General features: G+C 30.4%; 1 pseudogene; it reads right to left on the bottom strand.

The window, feature by feature from the left end:
* Positions 1-10,476, bottom strand: part of LOC124917436 — a 77,513-nt pseudogene extending 67,037 nt beyond the window's left edge.
* Positions 10,477-10,848: the final 372 nt, after the last annotated feature.

Raw genomic sequence — 10,848 nt, forward strand, 5'->3', positions numbered from 1 at the left:
AAATAATATTGTTATTTTTTAGGAGTTTTTCATGAATGAAATGTAATTAAAATAAATTAAAAGTATTTTTTATCTTAAATTTATATGTCTTATTTAAATTAATCACGAATTTATTTGTTCTTTACTTTTTTTTAATTTGTAATGTTTAATATTTATCCAAATTTATAATTCTAAAATCAATCTAAGTTCACGAACTTTAAAATATAATCAATTGATTACAGGAACTTATAAAATCAAACAAAATATACTAAATTAATATTAAAAATAATATGAACTAAGATTATTAAACTACTCTAAGTTATTATTTCTATTATCAACCCTAATAAATTTGATCATTATAATATATCAAATAACAAGTATTATTTATTATCAAGCTTGTAATAAAATATAATACTATAAATCTTGAAATATAATACATATATTATCTAAAATGTAAATAAAAAATTATAAAGATTTTAAAATTTCATTTATCTATTAATAAAATTAAAATTAAAATTATTAAATTTATTAAAATATTAATTACATGTTTATATCCATTTTATTAGCGTTCACCCTCCTAAAAAAATATTCACGTGCTCAATTAATACATCAGGAGTTCCTAAATTGATTCTCTTTTCCGCGTAATTTCTTGCTTCCACTTGTCTTTCTAAGGGTGAAACTTTCATGAACATCGCTCGTACTATTTATAATCCAATTTTCTCGAGCAATCATTAGGAAAATGTTCAAGACTTGACCATTGTCTATCATATGCAAATTGTTTTTCTTTCCATACTCACCGAAATATATATAAAGCGTTTTGACATGGCCCGTACTAAACTAAACGTATACATGTCTGAAAGTAAATTGTCTCTGACTTTTAGCGTCGGTGCTCCTATTAGACAAATGTCATCAATACCTTTCTCCATGGCTCCCTTCAAGAGGATGTTTATATGACTCAACCACCTGGTTTTGTCAAATCCGGCATTCCCCAATCACGTTTGCAAACTGCGCAAAGCGATTTATGGCCTTAAATAGGCGCCGAGAGCATGGTATTCCCGTCTTAGTTCTCAGTTAATTCATCTGCAATTTCAAGAGGCCAAATTTGATGCTTCTCTCTTCGTTTATCATTCTCCGACTTGTCTCACCTCAGGAATGATTCTCATAAGTTCATCCCCTCTCCGGGAGGCATCATTCGGGGCAACACGATATTGATAGAAGCTTCTTTTTCATTCTTGGACAATGAAATCGAGAAGAGTTCAATATCGCCAAAGAGTTCAGGGGTCAGTCTTCTAGAGAGAGGGAGTCTAGTGGGCACTTGGCAATGGGTCAATCTTCAGCCAACAACTCTCTAACATCAACATCCGAGTCGCCCAGCAACGAACGAACACCTTCCTACTGCAAGCAAGTGAGGCTCTGCCCTTCCCCTAGAATCCACTATGGGTCGGAGGAGTAGCTAGTCCAACTTCTTGCTTGAGTAGCCGAGATATTGAAGATTTAATTCCCTGCCTCACCCTGAGATGAGAGGGAAGGTCGATTTGACTCGAATCCTGGACCTGATCTTTAATCCTACACCGTGAAGCGATGGGAGAAGTTTTTTTGTAATTTTTTCATCAATGCTGGCCCAGTCGAGGCTCGTCCATGCCCAATCCCAATGGAAAAACCTGAGATTTAGCCCTAGCTCTAGTTTCCACTCATCTTCCCCAGTCCCTAAAAGCCCTTCCAGTGGCATAGCGTTTTAAATTGAAACCTTTTGTTATCAGAAAAGTACAACTGCAATATCTGTAGGTAATAACCTTTTCCCCCTTGTTTATTTTGAAGCATCAAAATGGTAAGGCTAATGTTCTGTTAGGCATTGTTTGGTAATATTGGTAGCTGGCTGATTTTGGAGCAGCCCCAACCAAAAGCTGTACCAAACAACATAAAAATGGATTTGGAGTTTGATCTTTAGGTTTTTATTTTTTCAATATTAACCATTATTCAAATCGCAGTTCTCTTTTCCGCGTACTTTCTTGCTTCCACTTGTCTTTCTAAGGGTATCTTCCGAGTAATGTTTATGTTAGCCCCCAACTTTCTCTTTTCTTTTATCTATGCCTTGTCATTGATATGGTTTTCCAACAACCTTCTTAGTTTCTTTATTTTGGTCCACCAATCATCAGTAAATGTGGGCTTAGTCTAAATCGGCTTGTCATCATTATCTTCTCATATTTTTGTAACAATATTGCTGACACTCTATTTTTACACCACAATTTTATAATTTTAAAATAATTTTGAGCTAACAAGTTATTTCAAAAGATATATATCTATACCGCCAATTACACGAGGTTAAAATAAATAAATGATTTAAATTGTTCTCGTATATATTGGATATCGAATTAATTATTAAAAATAAAAACACACCAGACAAATTAAATAAAATTAATTTCTATAATAAAATAAATAAATAAAAACTCTTAAAAAACTTACTCTTTTAATTTATTTTGTAAAGTGGTCCAAGCTAATCAAAGATGAAGACCGAGCCCAATGCAAGTTTGGCTTCCAAATTAAAATAAAATTAAGATTGGATTGTTTATTGGTTTAGATCTAAAAGTAGAAAATAATTAATATTCTTTCATTCTCACAACACGAATCTCATGACAAAACAAAATGTACTAATTCAAACAAAGAGGTGAAACTCTTCATTTCATCTTTTTAGATAAATGAAAGGAACATCTTTCCTGACCCACAAGGATAAATGAATATGAAAAAGTTTAAGGTTTATTGATGAGTGGAGTTTATTTTATGTTACTATAATTCTTGTATAATATGTTGATTAGTTTGGATCCATCCAACTGCAATGTTCTGACTAAACTTAGATGGAACTCCAAGATTACAATTATTTTAATTATTTTTTTAAAAATACAACAATTTCATTGATTATCGATCATCGTTTTAATTAATGCTTTTTAATTTGTTAGTATTCTTATAATACTGTTCAAAACATTCTACCGATATTTAATCAACCAATGTAAATAATCTAATATAAATAAACACGAACATTATTGTGGAAACTCTTTCGACAAGAGTAAAAATCACGACAGTTTAAATCATATATTATATCACTTATGATGTGTTACACAATATTCTTACCAGTTGAGTTGCAAGTCTAATTGGTCCAACGCATTACAAACCATTTCCGTTGATTTTATGATTACAATTATGGTGGGTTTGAATAAGTATAATTGGAATTGACATTGAAATTTCAATTCTACAATAATTTACATTAAATTATAATTCAATTCTTATGTTTGAAAAAACTATTTAATTGTCATTAAATTTCAATTTCTATGTTTGAAAAAAATATTAATAAGATTCTTTTGAATATATATTATTTATATTATTAAGACATTTGTTTGACATAACCTATTAGAATAACTCAAGTACGAAGAATTTTTTTTAAATGTCGATTCTCGTAAAGAAAGAAAATATCGGTTCAACATGTTAATTTATTAAATTTAAAAAAAAATATTGGTTCAATATGTTTAGTTTCTTAAATTAAAAAAAAAAATATTGGTTCGACATTTAACTTGTTAAATTCAAAAGAAAGTATTAGATCGAAATGTTAACTTAATAAATTTAAAATTTAATATATCGGATCGACATTTTAACTTTCTAAGTTCAATTTTTTTTATCGGTTTAACACGTTAACCTACAATAATAATATATTTTTGTTTAGAAAACATAGAATTTTTCCGATAAAATTACATTTCCGAGTTAAAAAAATGGAAATGAGAATTAAAAAATACAATAGTTTTAATTAGATTGGAATTCGAATTAAAATTAGTAATCTTAACCACTCTACCAAACTTAGGAATTGAAATTAGACCCCAAGTTCTATGGTTACCAAACACTCTCCAAATTATTAATTATTACTTTTTGAAAGAATGCAACAATCTCATTAACATGAATTTCAATAATTATTATGATAGATCCAGACTAGATGCTGCAATCGATTTTAGTTATTGATTTATATGGGGACAAACAATGTTTGGTTAATCTTGTAATATTAGGCTTTTATTATGAGAACTTTAATTAGTGAAAGTTTTATTCATTAAAGAGTAATAGTGTCCATACAAATTGCATCTAGCATCACTAGATATATTGACATCAATAAGTTCCTATGACCGAGTCTTTCTAGACCCTGTGAATATCTTTTCTTAATGTATTAAAGAGGGCTTATCTAACCGATAAAAAGTTATATTCCTCATTAATGCTAATCATTTCACGTGCTAGTTACATTAACTTTCTATGATCTATTTTGATTGGGCTTGTTTTGGATTTGAGTTGGGGTTATAACTTGATTATTTAAAAAGAAATAATTTTGAGGATGTGGTTTTATTTATTTATTTTGTTAAAATAATTTAATATATAATAATAAAATAAAAATAATTACTTAAAATAAAATGCATTTTTGTACTTGTTTAATTAATTGAACTATATAATTAATTAAAATGGTTAAAAGAGAGTGATAATATTTTCGATTAAATTAGAAGTTCAACCGAAGAAACCCTCATTTATTTTTTTAGGTTCTATCATTTTGATATCTATTGATGATCTTGAAATTAATCAATTAATCTCTAATTCACTTTCATTTTTATGAAAGTTGTACAAAATTTACATATTTCCAACAGATATTTTTTGATTTGGCAAAAAAAAAAAAAAATGTTTATTAAATAATGTTTTCAAAATATAATCATTCAATCTAGTTAGCATTCTCTTTTTATATATATATATATATTAAATTCAAAAGGTAAGCTAGTCACAAGGAGAATCTGGCCAACCCGCTGTCCAATTAAACTCATGCAAAAGAAAAATATGCGGAGGGAAAAGGGCTGCGTCATGGGCCTGGGTAGGTTTATCCATTTTAGCCCTTATAACAAATTTTAAAAATAAAAGAAAAATTCTAATGAAACAAAAATAAATAAATATATATTTTTCAATAAAATAATATATATATATATATATATATATATATATATATATATATATAATATATTTACCTCATGCCCTTGTTTGAATTTGAATTTCTAACTAATTTTTTATCTGTATTTTTTGGATTTATTTGTTAAAGGTATATATATATATATATAACAAATGTTTATCCATTTTAGCCCTTATCACAAATTTAACAAATGTTTAGATATTGTTTATAGTTGCTATAAATGAATAAATAAATATTTTTCAACAAAATAAGAAATATACGTATATATACCTAATTTCTTTGTTTGAATTTTAATTTTTAATATTGGTTTTTTACCCTTTTCATGAATTTTTCCGATTCATTTGTTAGAGGTCATATATAACACACCCTCGTTTATTCATTTTTAGTAGCTAAAAATAATATCTAAACATTTAAATTGAACTATTATATTTTTAACAATATCAAACACTAAACCCTACACTAACTGGTGGTGGCCGAAGAACTTGGTAAATCACCATTATTACATCTAGCTAGTCTAGAAAGAAAATGAAAGACTTTTTGAGGATCTCTAAGAGAGTACAATGCGGTTGTCTCCTTAGCCTTTGAAGTGACTACTATAGGAAATCCGCAATTCATACTTCTTAAAACCTGCATAAAAAAAACTCATATATTAACAAATTATCTTTATTTATTTAGAACAAAAAAAATATTAATAATTGCCGTGAATGCATCTTCATCGGTTGGGTCATCTCCAATGTATATTGGGATTAAATCTTTGTTCGAGTTGGAGATGTCATTAAACGTCTCCAACAAATATTTAAGGGCATCGCCCTTATCCCACTTTATGGAGGGAGGGCCTTATCTCAGTCACTTTTATTTTGCCAGTTGTGTGAAACATTGGCCAATTTTTTAGTATTGATTGCACTCTGTTCACTGTAATATTTTTAACCAATTTTTAGTTTTGAGTATATTATACAAATAATTTTTCAAAACATAAGAATTTTACCTTTTCATTAACGTGTCGGTAGTGGATAGAGAGACAATATCTGTTGTCTTCTATTAATGAACTGGGTATATCTTTCATCCCCTCCTCCATTTGAGCTTTTATCTGAAATTTAAATAATTTAAGTTTACTCAAAATCACTTGTAAAATTTACAATTTTTACGTACAGCTTTAATGGAAGGAAGATATTCTTCAGCCGGTCGGAAAATTATATAATCATTTCCCTACACAATAAAATCATAACAAAAATTAAAAACATATTTATTCAAAATAATAATCACAAGTATAGTTTAGCCATCTTAATAAATGAGCAAACCTTTTCATCAGTTTTATTTGATCTATATTATCCACTATAAGATTTATTAGATTTATTTTTCATAGGTGGACCTATAATGTCCATGCCATGACTCCCCGCATAGTATATCTCTACTAACTTAACAAAGTTAGACACCTGTATGATATATATAAATGACAATATGTTAAAATTCTTCAACCTTTAATTAAAATTATTGTTAAATGAAAATGTACTCACTTTCTGCCGGCTTCTCCCACTAATAATGGCAGTTGGGAATCTTTTAGCAACTTCTCTCACAGCGACACGCAACTGTATTTGTATATATATTAAAATATGATTCAATGTTATTTACAAATAAGTGACAATTATTAAAATTTAAATATTATAAAATAAATATAACTTACTTCCTCGGACATAAACGCCCGATCAGGGTCATTTACTATGGGTGAAAGCATTCCGTCGTAATCTAGAAATACAGCAAACTGTTTGCCTTTTGTTGAACTCAAAATATCAGTAAAACGCTCTAGAGCTGAAGGGTGTTTACTCATCCACAAATTATAATCGAAATCAATTGCATTTTGTCCATGTTGCTCAGCAACGAATTTATTACCGAGTAATTGATTAAACCTTTTCATTGTTTATCTGTACAAAATATAGACTTCAATATATAAATGGATTTGAAAGAAACGTAGAAAAAAGAATTAGAGTCCAAATTTTGAATAATAAAATTATTAAGCATACCTTAAAAAAAATTAAAAAAAAAGAGAATATATATATATATATATATTATTAATTATCTAATAAAATTTAATTATTTAATTTAAATAATTGAAAGTCATATTTAATTAAATAAAAGTATATATTAGAAAAGTTTTGTACGTGTTATATTTAATAAAAAAAATTGTATAATATAGAATTACATATTATAAGGAATGATTATTTTATATGATATTTATAATTATAAATTTAATAGATTTATATAAATATATAATTAAAATTTAATATAGTGTATATTAATTATTAAATTATATAACAAAAATGTAATTAATAAATGAATATTACAAGTTTAAAATAAAAATAAAAGTATAATTATTATTTTTTATTTATGGAAACATATCTTTATTTATTTATTTATTTATTTGAATTACTAACTAACAATAAGAAGATGGTTTAGGGAATAATTGAATTGAAATTTGTATTAATGTATTGGAGAAATGTCAAATTTATTTATAAAATTGGATGAAGGTGTCAAATTTGTTTATTAAGTTGTAAAATTCTATTTATGTATACAAACTTGTAATAAATGTCAAATTTGTTAAAGCTAACAAACAAATTTTAAAAGTGTTAAAATATAGCTGAGTTGTACTGCCATGTCATATCCACTCGTTTTTTTATATATATTTTTTATAGTCAAATTTTAAACTTTCAAACAGAACTTATGTCTCTCTCTTCTTTCAAGTTTCACTTTTCCTCTATCTCTTCCCCGTTAGGCCCCGAAGGGCTGTCTTTCTCCGATCAACTCCTCCATCGTTAGACATAGCCTCCTTAGACATAGCCTCCGCTGCTGGAACCATTCTCAATCCGACCCGTGCACATGGGAAGACATTTATGCGACAACTCCACCTCCCAGCGATGGGCTTTCTAACCAAATTCCAGAAATAATGATCCGACGAGATCTCTGTTCTGACTTTCATCAATTGACACCCGCGATGAGTATAAAGCAAAGAAGGAGATTTCTTCTACTGTAATTAGCTATCATTGAAATAAGTCCGTCCGCCTTAGCTTTTCAATTCTAAGTAAAATAAATAAATAGGTCGTAGATAAAACTGATTCTATGTAAATTTATGTGTTGCACCCGGGTGCAAAGACCAATATCCGATGAAATCTGTCCATAGAGGGTGTTTTGGTGGGGGTGGGGAGGGAGGACTCAGAGCTGCTTTAAAATTCCTGATAGAGTCAAACAGAATTTGGCCAGAAAGCCCGTCGCCGGGAGGTGGAGCTCAACGATTTGGCCAGAAAGCTCGTCGTCAGAAAGTGGAGCTCAACGATGCGAATAGGGGATGGAGTTTTCATAGAGAATGTCTTCATATATGCATGGGTCGGATTGAGAATGGTTCAGGATTTGATCGGAGAAAGGCGGACCTCTTCCAAGAAGGGGAGGAGATAGAGGAAGAAGTGAAACTTGAAAGAAGAGAGAGACATAAGTTCTGTTTGAAAGTTTAAAATTTGACTAAAAAAATATATAAAAAAACAAGTGGATATGACATGGCAGTACAACTCAGCTATATTTTAACGCCGTTAAAAATTTTTGTTAGTTTTAACAAATTTCACATTTTTTTACAAGTTTGTATAAATAAATAAAATTTTACAACTTAATAAACAAATTTGAAACCTCTATTCAACTTTATAAATAAATTTGACATTTCTCCCATTAATGTATATATGGCCGGTTTGTTTGTTTTAGAGAGTAATAATTAAGGTAAAGTTAGAATTAAAATTAATTACTATGGAATTCATGAAACATATACATATTTTCTTCAATCTTAACTATTAATTAATATAACTTACTAGGCGGTAGAAGTGTGCTGCTGAATCCCGAGAGCTGATAGGAGTGAGGATGAGAGAAAGTGTGTGTGTGTGTGAGGACCAAGGAGAGAGCTATTTATAGATGAGATGAGCATTATCTCAATATTATTGATACCAAATTATTTTGGTTTGAGAACATTTGACTGATAAAAGAAAAGAAAATAAAATAAAAGAATTGATGCATGTTTGTTTGATTAAGAGAAAAGAAGGTTAAAATAGATTGATTGTAAATATGATGCGAATTACATGTATGTATAAGACAAAAAAAAATCAAATTATATGAACTGGCGAAGAATAAATAAAAAAGCTAATGAATGACTGACAAACAGCCATCCATTCATTCTTGAAGGAATTGTTCTGTTCCGTTGTTGTTGTTCTTCTTGATTGGGTATGTTCAAGCTGCTCTCCTCTTTCTTCATATTGATCTTCTCATCACCACCACCAGAGCCAAAGCCCATCATTTCCGACTCTTTCTCCTCCGATTTTTCAGAAGAAGAAGCAGCAGCACATTCGGCTGATTTCAAGTATTCCGGATTCGCTTTCAAGTTAATCTGAGCCATGTATGCAGATTGCGACAGTGGCGCCCCCAGTAGCTTTATACTTCTGGTAGGCACGCAAACCTCGTTCAATCTTCTCTACGGCTCCCCACATTCCCTGCCTTATACCGAATTTTGCAATCTCCAATGGAATTCCCATTACTAATTCATGATGGAAAAGCACCACTTCGCATGCCGTAAGTTCTCCATTCCCTTTCTTTCGATGATGCAGCTAGCTGATTTTCACAACATTTCAGCCATCAAGTTTTCATCACAAATGAAAAAAAAAAAAAAAAACAATCAAACATGGAGTTTTATTTATTTACCCACCTGGTTTTATTGACCAACTCGAGTAGTAGAGGTCCACAAGTCTTGGCTCGTCCCTCCTTGGGATTGAGGAGCATGGAACGCTCTAAGATACAAGGTTTATTTATAAACGGTCAACCTCAGAAACAAACGAATGTTCATTTATAGAAAATAAATAGATTTGTAACAAGAAACTACCTTAATTTGTCACGCAATAATATGATGATCTTCCAGATTCCCAAATCCGGCGGCCAATGATGTATTCTTTGTTGCTACAAAAAAAGGGGAACTGGTGGTACCCAAAAGAAGAATGTTAAAGGAAAAGACGAACCATAGCTGCTGCTGCTGCTCACCTTGCGAACCCAATGTACCGCCATATATGGTTCCTGTAGTTGGGCATTCTTCGATGGTAGAAGCGTGTAAAAGCATGTCATCCCATTCCAAACGGCGGAACTCATCATCCCAGAAGAAGTCTCTAAGCAACTCGGGGGTAGCGTCCTCGTACACAGTTGGACTACAATATTCAGGAAGACCCACCTATATATTGAAAACCAAACATTAACACTCAGACCAAGTCTAGAAAAAAATAAATAAATCCTGAAACGATTAATAAGGAGAAGAACAACACCTCCCGATCTCTTTGCCATGCTTGATAGGTCATATTAGGCGTAGAACGATCCATCATGTGTTTCCATGACGGTCCTCCTCCGTCACTCCTCTCCACAAGACGACGCAAGTGCTCTAAATCTTCATCTGTCACAGGAAGGGGCTCTTCTTCCTTCTTCTCTTGCGATGAACTAGTCAAGAAATCGTTACAAAATTATCCTCATAAAGTTATCAAAAAAAACCATCAAGTTGTTTCTTTCTTTCTTTCTTTTTCTAACCAGGCTTATATTCCCTTGAGCACCCAAACACAACATCAGCCCACTTAAACCAATGTTTTCTCTTTATTGAGAATTGATCATGAGGACCTCCCTCTTAGGTCAATATCAATTTCATGAACCTAAAGTTGTGCCTAACAGACATTCAAGCCTCATAAGCTAACAACACAACAAGAAGAACAGTGCTTACTACTAGTAAAGTCTATTGAGTTATATAACCTATCTGTCTATAGACTTAACATAGAGGTGTGGACTTGCAAGTTAAAGGGATATTATTACATTACAATTGATATCAGGAACAAAGT

This window comes from Impatiens glandulifera, unplaced genomic scaffold, assembly GCF_907164915.1.
Source record: "Impatiens glandulifera unplaced genomic scaffold, dImpGla2.1, whole genome shotgun sequence".
NCBI lineage: Eukaryota > Viridiplantae > Streptophyta > Magnoliopsida > Ericales > Balsaminaceae > Impatiens > Impatiens glandulifera.